Source organism: Aulonocara stuartgranti, assembly GCF_965226115.1.
Source record: "Aulonocara stuartgranti genome assembly, chromosome: 20".
Classification (NCBI taxonomy): domain Eukaryota; kingdom Metazoa; phylum Chordata; class Actinopteri; order Cichliformes; family Cichlidae; genus Aulonocara; species Aulonocara stuartgranti.
In genome coordinates, this window is record NC_138956.1 from 23,789,291 (window position 1) to 23,803,789 (window position 14,499).

The following is a 14,499-nucleotide window of genomic DNA, read 5'->3' on the forward strand; positions in this document are numbered from 1 at the left end:
ATGTATGTGATGACTGTGTGGTGTACAATGCTGTCAGATTGGCCTATAAAGGTAAGTGATGCGGGTTGCCCGAGCCTCGCTGTCTGATGAATGTTGAAGGGGTGCAGAAGCTCGCGAGGTGTACATCATCCCTCCACAGCTGCACTCGCATACGTTTCTGAAGGAAGTGGGGGGATAAATAAGGCCGCGCAACCCTGACAGTGAATGAATGCTTGCTTTTGTCAGCCCGTGTGTGTCCGTGCCTGTGTCTGACTTAGTTGTGTGCGTGTTTTTGTATGTCTTTCTTTTCATTCACATCTTGTATGTCCAATTCAAATCTGTTTAGTTAGAAGCATCAACAAAAACAGCTACCAATCCCACACAATGAGAGTGTCATCTGGCTGTATTCATTAATATACTGTGAGTTATAGATGGTTATGCTGCTCTGAAAGTGTCATCAGTGCTCAGCAGCCTTGTGGCCTTGAGGCAAAGATAATGTTCATATACCATGTGTTTGTATGAAAAGATGTGTATATGTTCATGTGTGTGTGTGTATGTGCACCTCAGCACAAAAGATGAAAAAAGCTGGAAGTTTGTCCAGCAATTTCAATGCAGTTATATTCAGCACAAACTAAGAGGCTACATTATATTACACGTGTTAGACTGAAGGGCAGCACACAGTAGTTAGGTCCAGGTAGGATTCAAGCTACATTTGAATAACCTTTACTGTTGTTCCATACCAATATGATTAGTGATTAATAAAGGCTCTTATTATAAGTTGACCTTATTCTTCAGTTTTCTGCTTCTGTGGAACATCTCTGCTATCTGCACCTTTCATGACATCCTTTATCCAACACTTCTCCACCCCCTTACACTCCTCCTCCCTCTCTGCTGCCAAACGAAGTATATTTATGGCACCTGTGCTGGAAAAACAGTCTCCAGGAGACGTCCCACTAATTTCATTTTCAAAATGCCAGCAATAAATTTATCAAATGGGCTGAATCGAATCGGAGTCACACGCCGTGCCATCCGTCATGGGCTGTCCCTCAGGGGCCTGTGGGCGTACTTAAGCCGGCCAAAAACCTCCGCTGGCAGGAGAAACCAGATGAATATGCTAGAGAAATATGCTGAGAACAAGAATGTGTGCGCATATCTTTATGCGCTTAGATCCATATGTGCAAGCATAAATTAGCTTGTCCACACGCAGGGATGCATATGTGTGCACAGAGGTCAATGCTAATTTTTCAGCTCATAGAAGCCTCATGTCGAAATCTGAGCTAAGCGCTTTGGATGTCAATGTGCCAGAACAGTAATTGATTAATTGCAACACAAGTTAATTGATTGTTTTGCACATTTTTGCTTTTGTGAATCCCTCTCAGTTCAAACACTGCTTTGAGCTTTATCCCCTCCCCTGCCTCTGAAAACTCGAGTTTCACACGCTCTGTGCCCTCCCATTCCCCTCCCATTTCTCACTGCCTCATCCTGTGTACCTCACTGTAGCACCTTTGCCTCTCTTTTTAAATGCCTCTGTCCCCACTTTGCTTTTGTTTCACCGATCTTTTCCTCTGCCTATCTTTCCTTGCCCTCTCAACATTTATCACCGTGCAGGCTAAGCCAGGCATGAGGGAGGGTAAAGCAGCTTAGTACTAACAGTTCTAATGAAGTCAGGCCCTGTATCCCTCTAACAGGGATCAGTGGAGCTAGTCTGTGAAGCCTGTCAGCATTTAATGATTAGATGAAACATTCAGACACCCGCTACGAGAAGACATGCACACTGATATATGGTAATACCCAGCTGTGGTCTCTGTTACGCAACTCAACAAAGAATTATGCACACAAACACACTCTCACTAGCCCCCAAACTCCAGCTGTAAAGATCATGATTTATGACTGAAGCATGGCATCAAGGGTATACACAGCAAAGTGATTGGAATAAAAGCAAATGACAGAGAGGTTCAGAGAATGAACAATCTGGCTATTGATTTTTGCTATGTGCAGGAAGGTGGACAAAAAAGTAAACTGCATGAGAGAGATTTACTCCTTGACTTGATGAGCAGACTGTAAACAACTCCACACGCTCTCATCAAGATGCATGCTGCGATCCATGATTTTTCCCTGCTTCTTGCTTCTGCTAAAATGCCTGATAGAAGATCAATAAACAGGTCATCATCTTTTTGAACATTTCAAGATTCACCGCTGATTAATTCTGAATCCTATTAGATTAAGTTGTCCTAGTCTGTGCCCACGCACGGCAGCTTAATGTGTGCCCGTGGTGTTGTACGTGTTGTTGGCATATGAGAAAGTTTTTCAGAGGGAGTACGTTAGTGTGTTGAAATGCTGAATCTGAAAAATAGAGTGACAGAGGCAATGGTTGGGTCAACAAGCTGCCTGTTTGTCAGAGTGAAAGGGTGCCCACAAGGCCTTAGCTGCTTTTTGCCCCATTAGCTGCACATGCAAATTTACCTGTCAGCTTTACAGCTACACAAGGAAATCGCAGTCTTCTCAACTTCTCTGCCTCACTCTTATTCCAGTTCCCCCCCCCTCTCTAAATCTCAAACTCCAGATCTCCTCCTCATTACATTTTGTTCAATATCTTCCTTCCACTGCAAAATTGGGAACATATTCTGTCCTCACACCAGTAATTTCTCTCCCTCTTGTAAAAGTACCTGTTTAACTCCACTTGAAGGATTGTGAGACACTGGATTTGAAATAAATGTATGTGCATTTCTGCCAGAACGCATCTGCTGCTTCAAGGCTTTTCACATATCTCTTGCTTAGCAAAGCCTCATAAAAAAGTACTTGGCGAAGCTACTTGAAAATACAGTTTTTCTAAGGAACCACTTTCAGCCAAAGAAGTTGAGAAGGAAATGTCCACTGAGCTTAATTTATAATTTGTTAACTGATAATTATAATACTGTAATCCTTATGTGATCTTCTCAGCTATTAACTGCCTCGTAAATCCAGCCACAAAAGAAGCTCCTCTCACTCTATGGCCACATCAGAGTGTAATGGTGTTGCTCAGAGGTAATATAATAAACATTAAGTTGAGTACTAGCCAGGATATAAATAATGATATGTGAGAGACCCTGTCTGGACTCATGAATTAAAACCCCATCCTGTTTCCATGATCTAGTTCTGGAACATTAGAGTGTTCAGTTGCTAAAAGGGGTTAAAATGTTGTTGTAGCTGTTGTCAGTGAAAACCCTACTTTATCCCTCTTAAAGCATCCATCCATCTGCCCATCCGTTTTCTTACTTATCCAATGTAGGGCTGTGGTAATGTAGTGTAGGGTGGTGGTGGGAAGGGGGTTCGGGCTTATCCCAGCTATCAAGGCAAGATTTTGCAATCAGAATTGTGATCTGAATCCAACGTTTTGCCAAAGACATTTTCCTTTTCCAAAAAAGCGAGCTCTGTCAATTCTTGATAGCCTCTTCTTGTTCACGTGTTACTTTTATTTCGTCATTTATTAATTTACATTCATGTCATGTTCATTATCACAGTGCATTTGTAAGAGGGAAGTGTCCAAGCCAGGAAGGGGGAAGAAAAAAAAGAAAGAGAGAAAAAAGAAAAAGGGGGATCCAAAACTTCTACAGGAACAAAAAGCATTTATGCAACCATGAATTCAAGAGTTCTGCAGAAAACACTTCTTTGCCGTTATTCACTACCAGAACTCAGGAGCAGAAATGGAAGTTACGATGGTATTTCACATTTGATTCTAAATTCAAATGAAACAATAAACAAGATGGTTAATAAAACCAAAAATGACAACTTTTACCAATATAACGTATCCTCAAGGAGAATGTAAAGATGAGATAAAGTAATAGTTGCAATTATTTTCAGACATTTGCACCCTGTGCAGTCAGACTCTAAATGGCTTTGTTGATCACATACTGTACCTATCATATGGTTATACAGCTGGTGCTTTGTTTTACTTTGACTCATAAGCTTCACAATAATATTCTTACAGTTCACTAATAAACTGTAAGAATAGACCTTATGTATGCATTGCTTTTGATAGTAGCATATAACTTAACGGATTTTGCTTGAAATTTTTTATTGCCATCCTTTGTCCTCACAGAATGAATCATAGTGCCATTGTTCCCCTGACTTTTATATTTGCCCTTCTCTGGTACAGAAAGGAGAAAAAAAGCCTCAGTCAGTAGATAGTTATATTGTCACAAAATGTTGGCCATTCATGGTTTGCACGTAATCACCTCGTACGTTATTAAAACTTTGATCTGCAGACAAATTATTAAGCACCATCATCAAGGCAAAATTGCACGACATATCTTTAGCTTATGACAACAAACCTATTAAATTCATAACATTTCTAGCTGCCTCACGAGTACCTCAGAATTAGCTTTTGCTAAACTGAAAGGGTGTAAAACAGTTTAAAATACCATCATTGATTTATGATATGCTGTGAATGACACTAACTCTCTATTGGCCTGTGCTCAGGATCACAGTTCATTCGCCTAAGCTTATCATATGAAAGAAGAACAGAAAAACTTTAATTTGGTGTATTTTCACTCCACTTTGAACCATTGTTTTACAGTTTCTTTTAACTTGAGTTGGCTCAAAGCAATAAACTGCCATAACTGGAGGTGCTTCAAGGTTTCTTATCTGGCAGTAATACTGACTACAGTGTGTGTGAACATGTCATACTTTGTCTTTGATGTGTGCTGCTCATGCTACTGTGAATCCCTGTGACAAGAACCATGCTTTTTTCACCTTTAATTTGTACTTTTTTAAAGATTTTCAATTCAGTTCTGCAAGAGCTGCAAGATCATTATAGATATCATCTTCCCTTTCCTGCATATCTCAGGCCAACTGGTTCAGCATGTTTGGGTTCTTTTTAAATGGCAACAGAACTTACTGTAAGTCCACGGCCAATCTCGAATGTCTGTGTCTGAACTGGTTAGAGAAAGTGGTCAACAGAGTCACCTCTGAATGAGACAGAATGTAGCCTCTTCCCACAACAAGGTGAGAAGCTCTTCGTTATTAGATCACAAGAGGGTGATAGTGCATTTTATTTGCCAGGCTAAACTCTGCAATATGTCCAACTGAGTCTTAGCTAAAGATAAAGATAAAGACAAAACCACACAAAGAGAGCCTCAGCAGACCCACATCTTAGACTCATTAAGACTGCCTGGGCATTGAAACATTTCTCAGGCAACGACAGAGAGAAGATAAAAGCAGAGACAAGTATAACAAAAGAATGGAGACTGAAGTAAATTTATCACCACTCTTTCTTAAAGAATCCTGCTCTAAGCCTCAACTGCCAATTAGGTACGAGAACAGCCTGTTCCCTTGACGGATGAACTTAATTTGATATTCCGTGCTCCGCTCAGTAGGGTGCAACAGTGATTGCACCGGTGGATGGAATTTTCAGGCCATCCATACAGACTAGGCGTAATCGACTATGTAGATATAGACTGAAGCTTATCATAACTATTTCTCTTTGGTAGAGTAGTTTTATTTAAAAGAGGGGTCAGGTTTCTATTGAAGTGTGTGTGGCAGGTATCTGGAAGATTAGAGCATTGTTGCCCAGAGACGCTTGTGTTGCTACGTGGGATTACCCAGGAACAGAGCTGCAGTAATCCCATGGAGTAAATAACTCTTTGTCATAATTCAACATGTTATTGTCACAGGAATACCTGCTCTAAATCATTTTGAGGATTCATACATCTTTGTCTGTTTGCTGACAAGACACCACAGTTAGGCTTGAACCCTACAGGGCTGGCATTGCCAGGGAAGTGGGTGGCATATTGCACCCAGCGGGAAAGCTCCTATGTAGGCCTGCACGGCGGAGGGATTTGACCAGCTTGGATTAGCTCAGCAGGGTGAAACAGAGGGATACAAACAGGACAGATGGGGAGGGACAGACTCAGAATGGAAGAAAGGGTACATCAGTCTCTGTTCAGCACAAGAACACCTGAGAAACCTGAAAAAAGCTGCAGAGAATCATGTGGAATATTGTTAATATGCTAGTGAGCAGCACACACCAGTGAACCATGAAACAGCAACCAATACCTCTGAGAGCCGCTGTAAACTCCGAGCCAAACTAATCACCAGTTAATTATACATAGGGTTTTACCATTTCATAAATTTCAAATAGTTTTACCCTGTCTTAAGCATTCGGACTTCTTCCTTTTACATTTAACAACAGCTTTACATTTCTGAGTGAGGATGGGAATATTAATTGAAATGCCCACAATTAGATAAACACAGCTCCCAACTCCACAGTCGCACTAATTAAGCAAGCTTTTTTTTCCTGTACAGTGCTGTGCTCTCAAACCTCATCAACTGCTCAAAGACATGTCACCACAGTAATGGCAGATGGGTATATTTAAAAAAAAAAAACTAAGCTAAAACAGTTAAAGACACACACAAGCATTAAAGAAAGCAAAGGCAGTTGCCTCTGACAGACTGCTGAGGAAATGTGTCTTTATTCTTTGCTCAGAGTCGTCCATCCTGTCCAAAGGATGGATCTAATCCAAGAGTTTATTACCAAACTTCAGATGCAAAGCCTATTCGTTTTCTGACACCAAAGAGGGCCAAGAAAATGAATCGGGGTCTGGACAAATTGGCATCACTCACACAAGCGCAGAGGGAAGAAATTCTCAAAAGTCGAAGTCGTGTCCTCCTTTAGTTCCTCTCTAAGAAACTTCCAGACTTTCTCTGAAAACTATGTTCATTTTTTTGTACTGTTCACACTCTCACAGTGCAAACAGTTGAGAATTTATTTTATAGTTCAAGCCATACATTGTTAAAGAATTCTCGCACAGTAAACAAACCAACATGATCAGTATGAGCAGCAGACATTGTTTCCCAAGTTGAAGATGTAGAAATGGGTTAAAAAAGAATCCTCCATTAAACTGAGAGAGAGAACTAAACAGCAGCGGTCACCCACCTATTGGGTGAGTCCTCTTGAATATAGCTTTTTCATACAATTTTAAGTAACCACTTTGCACTCAGCAGAAATCATTCTAACAAATGAATGTGCAAAGCTACGTAAGTTTCCAGTCAGTCTGTTTACACTCGAGACAGAGAGACAAGGCACCCAGGAAGAAAGGTGGAACTAGATGGATTATTCCAGGCTAATTCCTAGCACAAATCAACTCTCAACCATCAATAATTCATGTGGAAGTCTTTGAAAAGTAAACACTGCTTGGGCCATTAAAAACCCTGATTGGCTATAAATACTGTACACAGCTTAACTCTACATACAGAGGTTCTGTAGCTGCTATAGAAAAAAGTACATTTGCTCTATATGGAAATCCAGCGCTCATTAGAGAAGGTAGATTCCTTTGTAGAGCCATAGCCAGTATTACCTGGTGCAACATTAGCATGGAAATGATGCTAAAGATGACAGCAGAGAGGGGTAGTTAGACTGACAGCTGGTGCTGGAACATGTTGGGTTTTGTGGATTGATGTTCTCTGTCAGCTTTGCCTCTGTGTACTTCAGACAAATTGTGCTCTCGTTCAGTTGGTAAATGCACACATAGCCAAAATGCTAAAGAGGATCATGCCCCCACTGTAGGTAATTTTACTCTGCTCTGTATCATTTGCACATTGACTTTACCTCCCACTTTGTCTCTGCAAGTTGTTGTTTTTTCCTCGCTTGTCTTTCATGTACTTTTTCAAGCTCTGTTTGTGACTGTGATTAGGGTGTATGGTTGGTTTATGTAGCTTTTAGCAATTCCCTGTACTCCGGCAAATCCCGCCTGAGCAATGCAAGACAGGGAGTGGTCTCTGTCTCTCTCAGTCAGAAATGCTCATTAGATAAAGAGGAGGTTCCTCTGCTTTACCTCCACTTTCCTTACAATATTTTACATTCTGCTTTCCTGTCTTCTGTATCTTTCTCGCTTTCTTACTTTCTTGCTCACATCTTGCAATGCCCTGGAGATGGTCCTGTCAGTACAAACAGCATCTGTCCAAGAGAATATCAAGATGTGTAATCGTTCCCTAAAGAATCAACTGTAGAAAACAGTTTTTTTCTTCTTTTTCGAACTTTGATGCTGAAGGTTTCATATATACGATTTATAGACATCACACAGTGGATTTTCTGTAACTGCATCAGATTTAAATGATCAATTAATCAATGATAACAAGAATTCTACATTAGCTTCGCTATGATAGTCTGCTTTTACATCTTTTATTTTTCTCTTCCCCACTTTCTTTGAAGCAGTCTTTCTGATGTGATTTATTATTGAGTGGAACCCTGGGAATTCTTCTTCTTTCGGCTGGTCCCATCTCGCCCGATCCCCAGCATCGTCTTCTGTCACACCAAGTCACTGAATATCCTCCTTCACTACATCCATGAGTCTTTGTCTTTTCATCCTGCCTGACAGCTCCATATTCAACATCCTTTGCTCACTATTTCTCCTAAGCACATGTCCACATCATCTCAACCTTTCCTCTGTAACTTTCTCCAACTGTTTGACCTGAACTGTCCCTCTGATCTATTCATTTCTAACCCTGTCCATCCTGGTCCCTCCTAACAAAAATCTTAACATCTTCAACTGTGCCGCCTTCAGCTCGATCGCCTGTATTTTTACTAGCACAGGTCTCACCAGCACTGTTGGCCAACAGCACTGGAGGTGGTCATTGTAAACCCAGGCTGAGACCAATCCGGTATAGAAATCTCATTTTTCTTGATAAGCGACGTTCAATTTGGCAACAATTTTACCATTCCATACAAACAATAAATAGCATTAATTTCTACATATGTGGAAATTACACACTTCTCAGAGATAGTAACTCATCTTTTCAACATGTGGAAAAATTTTGGTTCATTTAAGATTATATTTCTCCATGCAGAGACCTGTAAGATACAAGGAAGTAAGATAGAAGGAGTAAAAGCGGTTTGCTGATATTTAAATACATATATATATATACATATTAGGACTGGGCGATATATCGAGTTTTTTAAAAATATCGATATATTTTAATACGGGATATCGGATGTGACAATATCGTTTATATCAATATAGTATATGTTACGTTATAATTATACTTGTGGAGCCGCTAGTTTGCCTCTCTTTCGTCCACTTTTGTCTCTATGCAACGTTACTCTACCTCGCCTCTCTCCTTCACTGAACACAACTACCCCTCCTCCATTGCTTCACCTGCAGGCAATGACAAGATGGACACGGCAAATCTCTGTTAACGAGTTACCGTGCTAACGAGCTAACCACGCTAACGCCATGCAGCCCACAGGGGCTGCACAGCCTAAAATCCTTTCATTTTCTCAAAAATCGACAGTTCACCTTTAGTATGAATTCTGGTTGTGCTTGATGACCACAAATTGATTTTATGTGGTACACGGCGCTCAGCAATCTGTCAAAAAATGTTTTAGTACGACTTTAGTAAGCTACGGAGCTGCACCGCTTGATGGATTGTTGGAGCATTACGGCTACCAAGGAGCCTCGCGGAGTGATACGTACTGTGCTTCAACGTAATATTAGCGTATTGTGTGTGTATAAGGACCATAAATGACACCTGTTAAGAGACACGGTTACGAAGCGGATTTCAAACTCCAGGCTGTCAGTCACGCAGTAGAACTTGGGAACAGAACAGCTGTGAAATCTGTCTTTGTTATTATGCTCAGCGTCTTTTAGTTTACATTTTGACTGCACAATTGTGAGCTTTTTGTTATGCACAAAAACAACATTGTTTTCTTTTATTTATGGAGCATTATTATTCAATAAATGCTGATAATTTATTTTTGAGTAATTTTTTCATGTATATCTACGCTGTATGTTAATAAAAGTGCCTGTGTGACATCTGGGACACAGCTTTGACTAAGAACTCTTTTTTTGTTCTTACTTTATGGCTTTAAAATAAATATCGAGATATATATCGTATATCGCCATCCAGCTAAAAAATATGATATGAATAAGATATGAATTTTGGGTCATATTGCCCAGTCCTAATACATATATATCTCTCTGTGTGTTTCTAACTGTATGTCTGTTTGACTGAGCATTTATGTGCAAGCATCAGCGTGTGGGTGTAATCACTTGCTGCAGCTCACTCCCATTAGTGTGTAGGGATTCCTGTGCTCTGCTTTTAGCCAGAGGAGACCAATTAAAGCCATCAGCCAGTGTTGGGGGAGCCGGGCTGCTCTCAGAGACCACAGAACTCTAGAACAGAGGGTTTAGGCTGGCTCCATCCTCCTTCACCTCTGCACTGTCTGCAGACAGGCAGTATGAGGAGATTCTGGGAAAATTACAGGCACATCCAGTAATTTGAATTGATTCTTTAATTATGCATTTTGCATCTTTTTCTATTGTAGTTCAGCATCTCCATACATAAAAGTTATTGTAATATTTGGTATCATTGCCTTAACTTAAGTGACAAGGGGGAGAACTCCAACATACATGGGAAGTAAGATCGGGTCAGCAGAGTCATTTTTAAGAGTTTGCAATCGAGGGTTTTTGAGCTGATGGAGGTTGCTCATTCTTTTTCCCCCATTGAGATTTTCATGTGGTATAAATTTCACTTGTATCAAATGTATTTTAGTTTTTATCACTGGAGGAAAAAATTAAAATGAAATGTGGTTGCCGTGCCATCAATCCTGAGTTCTTACTCAATAAAGCAAGAACTCAGTAAAATTCATCTTTAAGTTGTAACTTGCCAAGAATAAAGTTATGCCCTCTTTTTGTAACTCAAATTCTTTATTTCTGTAAGAACTTATTTTATCTCGTGAACAAGAATTCTGTGATTTTCAAACAGAAGTTTTCAGTGCTGTGAGGATGCTTGCATGAATCTTATAAAAAACATTCCCATCTCCCTAATAAAATGCAGAAAGGAGTAGCAGAGATTCACAGTTTGAGGCCTTCCCAGTGGGTGTTATTATTGTGCGTTTTCCTGCAGCCTTCCACACTAATGCTTCTCTTGTCAGTGATGCTTGACCATGCTTCAGGGCTTTGTTATGGTATGGAGGCCAAAGATGTCATACCCCATTACAAAATAAGGCACTAGATATGAGCTTCCTCTTTTCTTTTTTTGCCCCTCCCTCCCCTTTGTCTCCTGCTCTGCCTCAGCTCTGGGGATCACTGCTGTGGAAATAGAGCCTGCTCCGTAGTGTCTACTCAGTAGGTAATAACTCGCTGTTCAGGCTCAGATAAAGAGCTCCATTCATTTAAGTGGCTGCTCTCTTTGTACACACGAGTGACACCTATCCCCTGGGAGAGCAGCGGTGAACTACAGGGTTGAAACTACAGGCACAGCTTTCAGCAGCCCTGATTGCCTCCCTTAGAGCTCCTCGGTGGAGAAGCCTAACTCCTCTACATACCAACTCTCTCATTTTCCATCTGATTCTCATTTCTTTTTAGTGGAAACACCTAATCTTTTTTTCCCCTTCGTCTTTCACTCCCCTGCCCACCTCTTACTACATTAACCCATTGCCTCTATTATTACCTCCACCTGCTTCTTCCTTTCCCTGCACATCTCCATCTTCTGCCCTAATCACACCACCACTCCTTTTTACCCCATCATTTCGGTGCATTGCTCTTCACTCTCTTCGATTTTCTCTTTCCCACGCTCATCTCTATTATCAAGTTTCACTCTTTCTCTTTCCTCCATCCATCTCCCCTTTCCTGTTCTGTATCTGCCTCAGTCTCAAGAGAGCGTCTGTGGGGTCCCTGAGCTCTAGTAGTCACTGATGTGTGTACCGGTCAGCGGTACTCATGGGTAATGTGTAGATCATTCATCCTCTGGACAGGTATGTAATAGAGGCGGGACGAAGGGGAGAAGGGGGACAGTGGGAGATCTCTGGAGCTATGAGAATCAATTTCACTGGGAATTACCAGAGCAAAGAAGCAGAACCTCACCCTCTCTTTCTTTGCTTCCTTCTCCCCTCTCTGCCTCATTCTCTCTCTTTCTCACTCTGTCTTCATTTCCCCACTCTCCTATCTCATTCCTCTCTGACTGCTCATACTGATCAGCTCACAATACGCCCTAGCATTACCCTAGCCAAGTAGCTGGATAAATCCCTACACAAATTAGAACACAGAAGCCATTATTTAAGTCAACCCCTTTTCTTGGCTTCAGCAAGAAAATTACAGTCCTGTGTTTAGAACTGCAGAACAAAGGAAATATGCTCTCTTTTTTCCACTTCCAGCACTTTTCCCTGGGCGCAGTAGTACATCAGAGAAACTAAAGAGAGAAAGACAGAGAGAAAATCCCACAGAGATTGCCCCTGTAGTGCTACTGAAGCTGCCCATGGTGAAAGGCCTGCTACGCATGTCCTGGAAAGCCAGTTGAGACACAGAGCAGTAACTTGCATGCAGGCTTTTTCACTCACCTGTGAAATAGAACTGTGGTTAAAACAGCCCAACATGCATGCATTTGGTACCAGTAGCAAAGCCGAAATACTAGGGTCTTTAATGGCATGACCATCCAGCAAAGGTTCCACTTCATAAACTGAAATGAATGACTATTGGCTGACTAGCACACACCATTTGACCTGGTACACTAGGGGAAACAATGATGTGGGAGACAAGAAAAATTGCTCATCAATCACAACCATGGATGGTCAGACACTCTCAGCTTGTAATAGTAATGTTCAGTGACTTGATTAGGGAATGATGAGGTTTATGGTAGACAAGTTTTTCTCCCCCCCCCCCATTTTATGATGGCCGTAAAAGGTTTAAACAGATGCTAATGCTTCTACACAATGCCTGCCATAGAGAGTCATTTCTGTGCATCATCTCATATTTGGAAAGGAGACAGTGATGAGGCAAGAACCAGAATCTGTGTGCGGAAATTAAAGACAGAGATCCGAGGGAGTTTTCTGCCAAGTGGGTTTTCCTCTCTACCATTACAGAAATGATGCATAACTCCACAGTATGCCCTTTAATTGGCGCTATTAATATCAGTTAAAGTTTTAATACCTATTTATTAAAACTTAAACTTTTTTCAGAGGCCTAATGTGAATAGAATTATGAATCTCAAGGGCTGTGCTCTATAAAAAGGCTCAGTTATGAATTATTAATGCTCTACCACTTCATCTGCAAGATCTCACTCCTGTAAGATTTGTTAAAAAAAAATGGCCCAGGGGTCTAATATTAGGATGAATTTTCATCAATAAATACTTAAGATGGGAGTATCATATTTCTTGAATAAAGTTGTTAAAACTGTAAACATCACCTCCACAGTGGCAGAAAGTTCTATCATTAACTTTGTGGGACCTGACAGATGATCTTTAGTAGAAGTTGGTCATGTATAAAATGTAAACAGAGTGTGGGGGCGGACAGAAAAGGAATCTAGTGCACAGAGCAGCCAAATATGTCTGGTTCTTTTCATCAAAGTCCTTTTGTGCTTCATATAAAATCTGTGAAAAGCTCTTGCACTTAAACTGCAAAATGAACTGAGAAATATTTCAGGAAAGCATCCAGATTCTCTGTTATTAGATTTAATTGTGGTTCAAAGATTCAAAACTTTATTTATTTTTACTTGTAGTTTTCTTATAGTTATCAGTATTTCCTGGTTTAAATTTTGTTTTGTTTTGTTTTTTAAATTGGGCAACATAATCACAAGCAGCCTTCTCTGGAAACAGTTACTCAGAACCAAGATCATGCAAAAGTGACATCAGCCTATGTCCCATATAGAAGTGCTATTTCCGAAGTGTTTCTTTTCTCCAAATGCTGTAATCCAATTTCATTTTTTTCCTTTAAGCAACATCTAGAATTGTGCTTTTTATTTAAGCGTTGCTTTTGTAGTTGTATTTTTTTTATGTGAATATTATTAATACTTCTAATACAACTTTAGGAATGCTTCGTTGAGTAACAGATTTAAATCCTGTGTGAAATATGAAGGGGACTTCGTGAATCAGGATTGCAGGTTCCCAAAACAGCTCCTCCCATTTCTCATCTCTATTTGAAATGGAAATTGCTCTTGCAATTGCTCCTGCATCTCCACGCTCTACTTCTTTTTATTCTTATATCCCCAATCAACCCCCAGTATTCTATTTCATCACTTTTCCTCATAGTGGTCCCCTGCACCTCCATCTCCACCTCATGGTTTCAGTTGGAGAGTGTGAAATGAAGCTTGTATAATTAAATATTAACAACCTGCAGATGAGGGGATTGCGAGTGAGGATGGGTAGAGGAGCACACCATTGAATCCTCTGCCCTACTTCTTGCAGTTAATGTCCACTGGGAATTATTCATGTATCAGCTAACCTGCACTGGCATCTAAGAAGGCACAGAGGTAGCAGTGAGCTGTGCCAAAGTGGCACTGAGTGAGTCAGGGTCAATCAACATTAATAGAAATCCTGTTGGGGTGATAGAATTCCAGGGTAGAGCAAAGCTTTCATTATTAATTAGCCTGTCAGATGCTGTTCTTATCTGTTTGGATGAGAGTGTTCAAAAGAGAAGTGGCTCCTGTATAAAGTTTTAGCTCTACAGTGCAAATGAAAAGTGAATAGATGGTTGTCAACAAGCTACCGTCTCCACAGTGCAGACCAGGAGGTGCCAGATTTATTATTTGATTATTAAAATGAATCAATTA

General features: G+C 40.6%; 1 protein-coding gene across 1 annotated transcript in view; it reads left to right on the forward strand.

Moving 5' to 3' along the window:
* Positions 1 to 14,499, forward strand: part of LOC309697354 (cadherin-4-like) — a 255,100-nt gene that overhangs the window by 106,569 nt on the left and 134,032 nt on the right. The gene's annotated exons all lie outside the window — the stretch shown is intronic.